Genomic DNA, 7,733 nt, shown 5'->3' on the forward strand with positions numbered 1-7,733 from the left:
AGGAGAATGAGCAAATTAATGGAGAAGTCCTATCAATTTAATTCCCCCTCTCTCTCAGGCCTGTTTGGGATGGCCTTTCTGTCACAGTGGGATGGGGGAGAAGAAAGGGGAGAGGAGGTGGAATGGCTTTGAGTGCTTTCTCTCACCAAAGATAATGGTACCTGAGTCAAAAGGGCAGACAAGTGAGAGGGAAAACAAGGTGGAGGGGTGATGTAATTTCATTTTAATGGGCAGGGGACCAAGTCAGCTATCATAAAGATGAGAATGTCATTATTTTATTTTTAGGTAGTGTATAAAGTTTCCTATATTGATGCTGTCCCATTTGACTTTGTGTCTTCTGTACAGATTTGATACTTGCAGATAAGGAATTGCTGCCTGGGAATGAAACATGAAAGGGGAAATAAGTAATTCCCATGCTTTTGAGTGGAGATTCGCTGGGGTTTTTAAGACCTGCTATGCAAATGGAAGGTGCAAGTGTTCCTGGCATGGCTGGGAAGGCTGCTCAGCTGTGTTTCTAGGGAGACTGGAATGAGTTTATTTCATAAAAACTCTCTATTTCCAAGGGAGCCAGAGATTTTTTAAAGTGGAGGAATTGCAAAAGCAAGAATACAGGTGCCTCTCAGATGGTCACAAGTGGTGTGTTAGACAGTGAGAACTGTCATACAAGCTGGTGAAAAATAAATCTCTCCCTGCTGCCTCACAGTGAAATATCTATTTGCTTCTGGAGTGTCATTTTTCTGCCAGTGATGAGCAGCAACTAAGGTGCAGTGAATAGAAGGTTGAGGTGTATCAGTGATAAGCATTTTAAAAAGGTGTTACTTAGAAGGACTGTGCTAAGAACACTTCTACTGCACAAGGAAAGAGAAGTATTGTTTGTGAGGTGGCATGTAGTGCAGTTGGCAGATTGTATTTCAAGGAAACTGCAGAGGGTCTAGGCCATGATAAAGGATAAGAGAGGATTAAAAGTGAGTCTTCTACAAAGTGTGATCTGCATAAAACTAGTGACTGATTGAATAAACAAACTGTGTAAAAATATAAGTAAACAAATATGACATGAAGTTGGAATAATTTTCTTACCAGAGGTTCAAGCTTTCACTGGAAATCAACCATTCTAGAAAGATTTTGGTAACATGGCCTGACAGAAACGTAGCCACTCATTTCCCAAATTGCACATAACTCTTTCCCTGAGATATCAGAAATCAGTTAAGGAGACTAGACAGTCTTGCTTTGACTTGTGCTGTGATGGCTCTTCCTTCACTTTAGCTTGTGATTTCTGGATAACATAGCAGCTTCAGGATGGTTTGGAGGTGAAGAAAGCAAGGGACATGGTCTAAAGGCAGCCTTCATCACTTGGTTTCTGAAGGGACACAGGAAAAGGTATTTTTCTGTGATAGTATTTCTGATCAGTTCTTCAAAGGCATAGGTGTCACAGTCATCTCTTTGAGGATGAAAACTGTGTCTGCTAAGACCATCTGTCAATGACCACATGAAAAGCAAGGAATTCTCTGCACAACAGAACTGAGATAGTCCAACTTGCTGTGTCTCTTCATCTATGCCCTGCTTCCTCACCCCTACTAGAAGAACTTCTGGTGTTTAATGGCGAGTAAAACCACCCCTTAATGGAAGCACTAAATACACAACATGACTCCACAAGCTTTATTTCCTTGTATGACCACAGTACAAACTGTCCCTTTCCTGGTTTAAGCAGTTGATTACAAGCTATTACCCAGGGCAGCAGTAGCGGAAGAAAAACCACTGCAGAAACATTGATCTTTGTTCATGTACAGCAGTGCAAGTCTAGCATTGCACTGATCTCTGAAGGGACCTTCAGGTGAGAGTTTACCTGCTTAAAGATCTTGTGGATTATCTCATTGTATATTTAATTGTGCTTTTGTTTTTGATTTGCTCCTGTTCTTGCTGAGACTTGATCCCTTGGTACCAAACCCAGTGCCCACAGGGAGCCTACAAGGAACTGACTTGGGTACAAAATTCTAACCCTCTAATGCAGTAAGGCAAGCCACCTCACAGCAATCTGTTCTGGTGTTATATATGCTTACAATATAAAATTTAAAATGCATTTCTTCAAAGCTGTATTTGCAGTATTTTCCTGTCCCTGGGGAAACCTATATCTATGAGAAAAAATAAAGAGTGAATGTGAAAACAAAGTTTGTAATTTAACATTTCTCAGTAGCAGTCAGGAAGGAAATGCATGAATGCATCAGTGTTCTGAAATAATTAATTTTAATTTGTCCTCAATTTGATTAATTTCACATGGTTGAGTATTGTTTAACTCCCTGTGTTTCACTGGAGCTGTAATTTTTGCATTATTTCTGTATAATATCATGTTTTGAAGACTTTGCTTAGTATCTACTGCTAGATGAGGATCCAAAGTGAGAAGAGTAGAAAAGAGATCATTCTCTACAAGACCAGAATCAGAATGTTTGTGATTGTGGTTATGAGATTTATTCTTTCACTTCACTAAGCATCTCCAGTATTAGTGCTCTGGTATTTTGCTGGATGTGGTTGTATTTTATTAGATGAGACTTTTGCACTCCTTAATTCTCACAAATTCACTGTTCATGCTGGTATCCTGACTAAAATTGTTCTATGAGCAATGGAAAGAAAGCTTTATTATTTCATTCACAAGCACAAGTCAAAACCCTTCTTTCAGGGAATCCCAAGGATTGCCATGGTACAGACCTTTTCCTATTCTGTCCCTTTTGCCACTGGAGAGATTGCAGATCTGATGGCTGGACAGAAGATAGAAGTTTTGCGTCAGACTTGGACCAGAATTTGCATATTATGTATAAAAATGCAGAGTGGGTGAAAAGCAGCACATGCTCTTAAGCCAGAGGGTGACAGTGAGGATGGGGACTGGAAGCCCTGTACCAGCTATTGTGGGCTCACAGCCCAGAAAGGCAAACTCATCCTGGGCTGTACCAAAAGCAACAGGCCAGCAGGTCGAGGGAGAGAATTCTACCTCTCTACTTTCTATGAGATCCCACCTGGACTGCTGCTTCCAGATCTAGGACCTCCAATATGAGAAGGATGTGGGCCTGTTGGAGAAAATCCAGAGAAGGGCCATAAAGGGCAGGAGGGCTGGAGCCAGGCAATCAGTAAAGTCCTTTCCAACCCAAACTGTTCTGTGATTCTATGAGTCAACCTATGATTCCATGATTGTATTCCCAAGGTACTGTTCACCCTTCAGCATAAGCCACCAAAATCTCCCTCGTATATGTAGTAATTCACACTGCACTGAAGTTCTTATCTTATATTAATATATTATCTTATGAAAATGTGTTGTTCAAGAAATGCCAGAGTGAATTCTGGCTAAAGTTTTGGTTTTCTCCTAATGAAAATTTGTAGTTGACTTTTTCAAATGAATCAGTTTAATATCTGTAGGGCAAAACTTAAAAGTTGCTTGAGTATTTAAGGTTGCCTTGAATATGTTTTATAATAAAAAGAATAAAGGAATTTCACAGCATTCTCAAAACTGGGAAAAGTACTCAGCAACATATCATCAAAATCTATTTTCAACATAGCTCTTGAATGCATTTTCAAAATTGCTGCCTAGGTCAATACATTGCAATCACCTAGAATACACATGAATGATTGATTTTGCCATCTGAAATAGTAATATTATAATAATAGAGAGTAAAGCACCTGTGTCATTTCTGCCTTGAATGGCTGTTAGGATAATAACACAAAGTAATGAACTGTCTAGTGCAAATAATGAGAGCAGTTAAGCTCTCATGGTCTAACAGCTCTCTTTGTGAGAAGCAAGATTTATAAAAAGCAGCTTGTTTTGCAAGATATAGCACCATCAACCCTTATGGAGATCTATGTAATCAGGATTCTTACTTTCAACTCACAGTACCCAGCTCTGCATTTTGCATAATTAAGGTAGCACAGGCTGCTATGTCATGTTCCTTAGCTGGCTTACATACTAGTTACAGGAAAGCTTGCTACAGTAGGAGCCCCAATGTTTGATAGTTCCATAAATATCAAAAAAGAAAGTGGTTCAAGTCTTTGAGCACAAATGGTTCTGGTCAAGTCAGTGGAGCTGACTTTTATCCCACTGATCTCAGCTCAGCATATAGCTCATCCTGATAAATATCACAGAAGTAGAAATAAAGTTTTTCTGAAAAGTATGACAGTCTTATTACAAGTGAATCAAACATTTTCAGAGGTAATTTTTTTTCCTTTTAATTGGCTTACTAGGACACTGGATAAATTTCTTGATGGATTTCTAGGTTTATTTTACAGTTAGGGAAAAACATTGTGTCTGTTCATTTATGGTTCTTCAAGTGCCCAGAGTAAGTCTGGAAATACAATAGCATTTATTCTATATCAGATTAATTTCACTTTTTTCCCCTTGTTGTCATTGTTCTTAGGTGCTCGAGTATTGCACTTATAAATATAATCCACTGCAATTTAATAATTTTCCCCATGTTTTCATGGTCCTTCCACATATGATAGAAAAAGCTGCTTTTCATGATGAGGCTCTTCAAAAGCAAGATATTAGTAACCATAACAACATTCTGGTGACCCAGTCAAAAAGATTTTTAAAAAACAGCAGCAGCCTCACAAGAGAAAATCCTGTCATTGCAGCCAAAAAACATAGGGATATTGTGGGCCTTGGGAAGTTAATGATGTCTGAATTAGATTGTGGTTTTCTTGCTGTTTCAGCCAGTTTTACCTGTTGCAACTTATATTCTTCAGAATGGCTAAAGCATTGAATGTTTTTGGTTTTTCCATTTTTCAAACTGTACCAAAATCTTCAGGTTGTACCCAGGCATTTGAGAGGAAAACTATGAAAAGTTTTAATACTACTACTCAAATCATAAAATAGAGATATTTACATAAGCAAGATTTCTGAAAGATGCAGAAGCTTGGTTCTGCAGAACCAAATGGAAAACTTATAATGTAATCCCCCTAACAAAACACTTCCAACCAAGAGAATTTAATACATCAGAGCTTCCTAAAAACACACCACCTTAGTTAAAATTCAGAGATTGAATGGAAACAGTATTGATCCAAACTCCAAAGTTACATTTCTGGGCAGGCATCTTTTCTGGGCTTTTAAGCTCCACTTCCCATTTCACAAGCCTGTCATGATTGCAAAATATAAAAAGGTGTTTATAAGCTAGAGTGGTTTATAATGATGGCAGAAAGGAGAGTGCTAACAATAGATAATTTGGGTTCTTTTTATTATTGCTTTTGTAAACTCTTTCAGTGTTTTAGCTTTTTACTGTTTTCATTTGAATCATTTTTGTTTGAAATAATTTTATTGCTTCTTCCCCACTTCTAGCATCTCTGGATAATATGCTGTGTAATTATTAAAGGGTCACTAAGTACCAGGCCACTTTTGTGGCAGCTGTCTCAAACCCTGTTCTTAGTTTGATTTTCTGTAAAAGACTGAACTTTTGAAAAGAGAGGCAGGAGCTTTCAAGTGCTCCTAAGGGATGAACATTGTGGAATATTGCTGAATATTCTGGAATCATGTATACATTAGGCATTTAGCTTCTGAAACAGCTGCAGGTCACTCTCACCACCATTTAGTGGTAAAGAGCAGATACTGCAGGAGTCACATCTGTTCTATTGTATTAGATATTGTATTTTTAAATATTGACTATATATAATTAGGTATTTATCCAGGTTCAACAGTGTGCAGGTGAATCATGACCTGCTTCTTGTTAGAGTACAAAAAGAAGTTAAACAAAACCATTTTATCATTCATCTAAAAGGAAATGGAATGCTGTCTTGCAACAAATTTTTTTAAAGCAAGATGACAGAATAGATTTTGTCACAGCAGTATGATAAAAGGCTGTCATATTCATGCTGCTGCCTCTTTATAAATATTAGTATGTCTGCTTTTTGTTTACTGAAAAGTTGTCTTTGAGAGAAATGACAGCTATAGGTTATTAAACTACATTTTACAGGTTTGCATTGCCAAAAGTATGGCTAGATGAAAGCTGCAGAACTCAGTTGTTCTGTTGTACAAAACAATATAATTTAATTAATTCCAGGCCCTTTGTAAACAGGTTTTCTTTAAAAGAAGACATGTATCCCAAAAGGGGCACTTTGACCAGTTTTTAAGAACTGATTTTTTTAAATTATGGCTAGGTTTATTTTTGGGTTTATTTCTCATATCTTAGGTTTCTGTTTCTCTTTTCAGTCAAAAGTTTAATTTTTTTCCATTTTATATGTTACTATTTGAAGTATTTCTACTCATTGTTTTCCATGAAAGCAATGTATTTTCAATTTATTTTATTTCAGTTTTTAAATATGAAAAAACAGTAGCTTAACAGTAGCTGAAGAAAAATTGCTTTTAACTTAAGAAAACACACAATATTTTGTCAAAATTTTCTTTTTCATTTTTGTCTCCAATGTTTTAGTCCAAATCTGTGTTTCTCTGGTATGTAGGACATTTGCATTTTTCTATTCCCTCTCCAATACTTTTCAGACCTGACAGAATTGTGTTTCCATCATTTGCCTTGCATAGCAGCTGGAAGTTTTGCCTTTGCTCCTCTAGTATTCCTGTGCACAGGATTTTTCATAGAAAGACAGAATCACCAAATATTTTGGTTTATAATGGACCTCTGGAGGTCATCAAGTCTAATCCCCTTGTCAGCTTCGTGTGCAGAGCTGCTCCCCAGCCAGCCAGCCCCAGCCTGCAATAGTGCAGAGGATTGTTCTGCCCCACATCAAGAACTTGTATTTGGTTCTGTAGAACTCCATGAGATTCCAGCCAGCCCATTTCTTTATTCTGTCCAGGTTTTCCTAGAGGTTTTCCTGAAGGATGGTTTTCCGTTCAATCTACAAGAAGATAAAGAGATCTTTGGCCATTTGTTGCTTAGCTACAGACAATTTGAAAGGGATCTTGCAGAAATTAACAAGAGTTAGTGTTAGAATTATTAAGTATAGTTTAATTTAACCTAGGACTTTAGAATATCTTTTTGCTTACAAGCACTGTACAGAGTTTAGGGAGATCTAGATGCCTCTAGTGATTCCTCCTATCTTCCCATTCAAAACCATGCATGCTGTCTTCTGAAAACATCTCTTTTCATCTCTCCCTCTCTCCACTTAATGCAGAGAGAAGCTCAAAACAAGGCTCACCACTATTTAGTGTTTGGCAGCCTCAGGTCTTATCTCTCTGTGTCATGCTGGACTTCTAGTAAAGTCATTCCATCTGAGGTCAATAAATAAATATTATGTGTTGAGTACTAGACTTTACTAGTGATCATACATCCAGCTGCACAGGTGTTTAAAGAGCAGCTTCCTTCCTTTTTTCCAACTCCCACCAAGAACAAAGATGGGGATGATGCATTGAGAAGACTCTGTGGCTTGCTACTGAATGAGAGACCAGTCTTATATACTGTGTCATTCCTTCTGCTATATCTGCTTTCACTTCTGCCAACTTGCTTTGATGTTGGTTTTCCAAATGATGAAAATTTGATCCTGCCAAAGTCATTGTTTCTGCTGTCTTCTTTCTCTGGAGGCAGCATATGATACACTGTGCTTCCTACTGGTGTGTGCAAAATAGATGACACAAAGAGCTGTGTGATAAGTGAACCCTAAAGAAAGAAGGGAAAAGTGTAGGAAATTGTGCAGGACCATTCCAGCCCAAAGTACCGTGCTGGGCATTTTGAGATGGAAACAAGAGCTCATGCCTTATGGTTACACATTTCACTGTATTCTGGTTTAATGTGTGACAGAGAACACCCCCTGGG

The sequence above is a fragment of the Melospiza melodia genome, chromosome 2 (assembly GCF_035770615.1).
Source record: "Melospiza melodia melodia isolate bMelMel2 chromosome 2, bMelMel2.pri, whole genome shotgun sequence".
Taxonomy (NCBI): Eukaryota; Metazoa; Chordata; class Aves; order Passeriformes; family Passerellidae; genus Melospiza; species Melospiza melodia.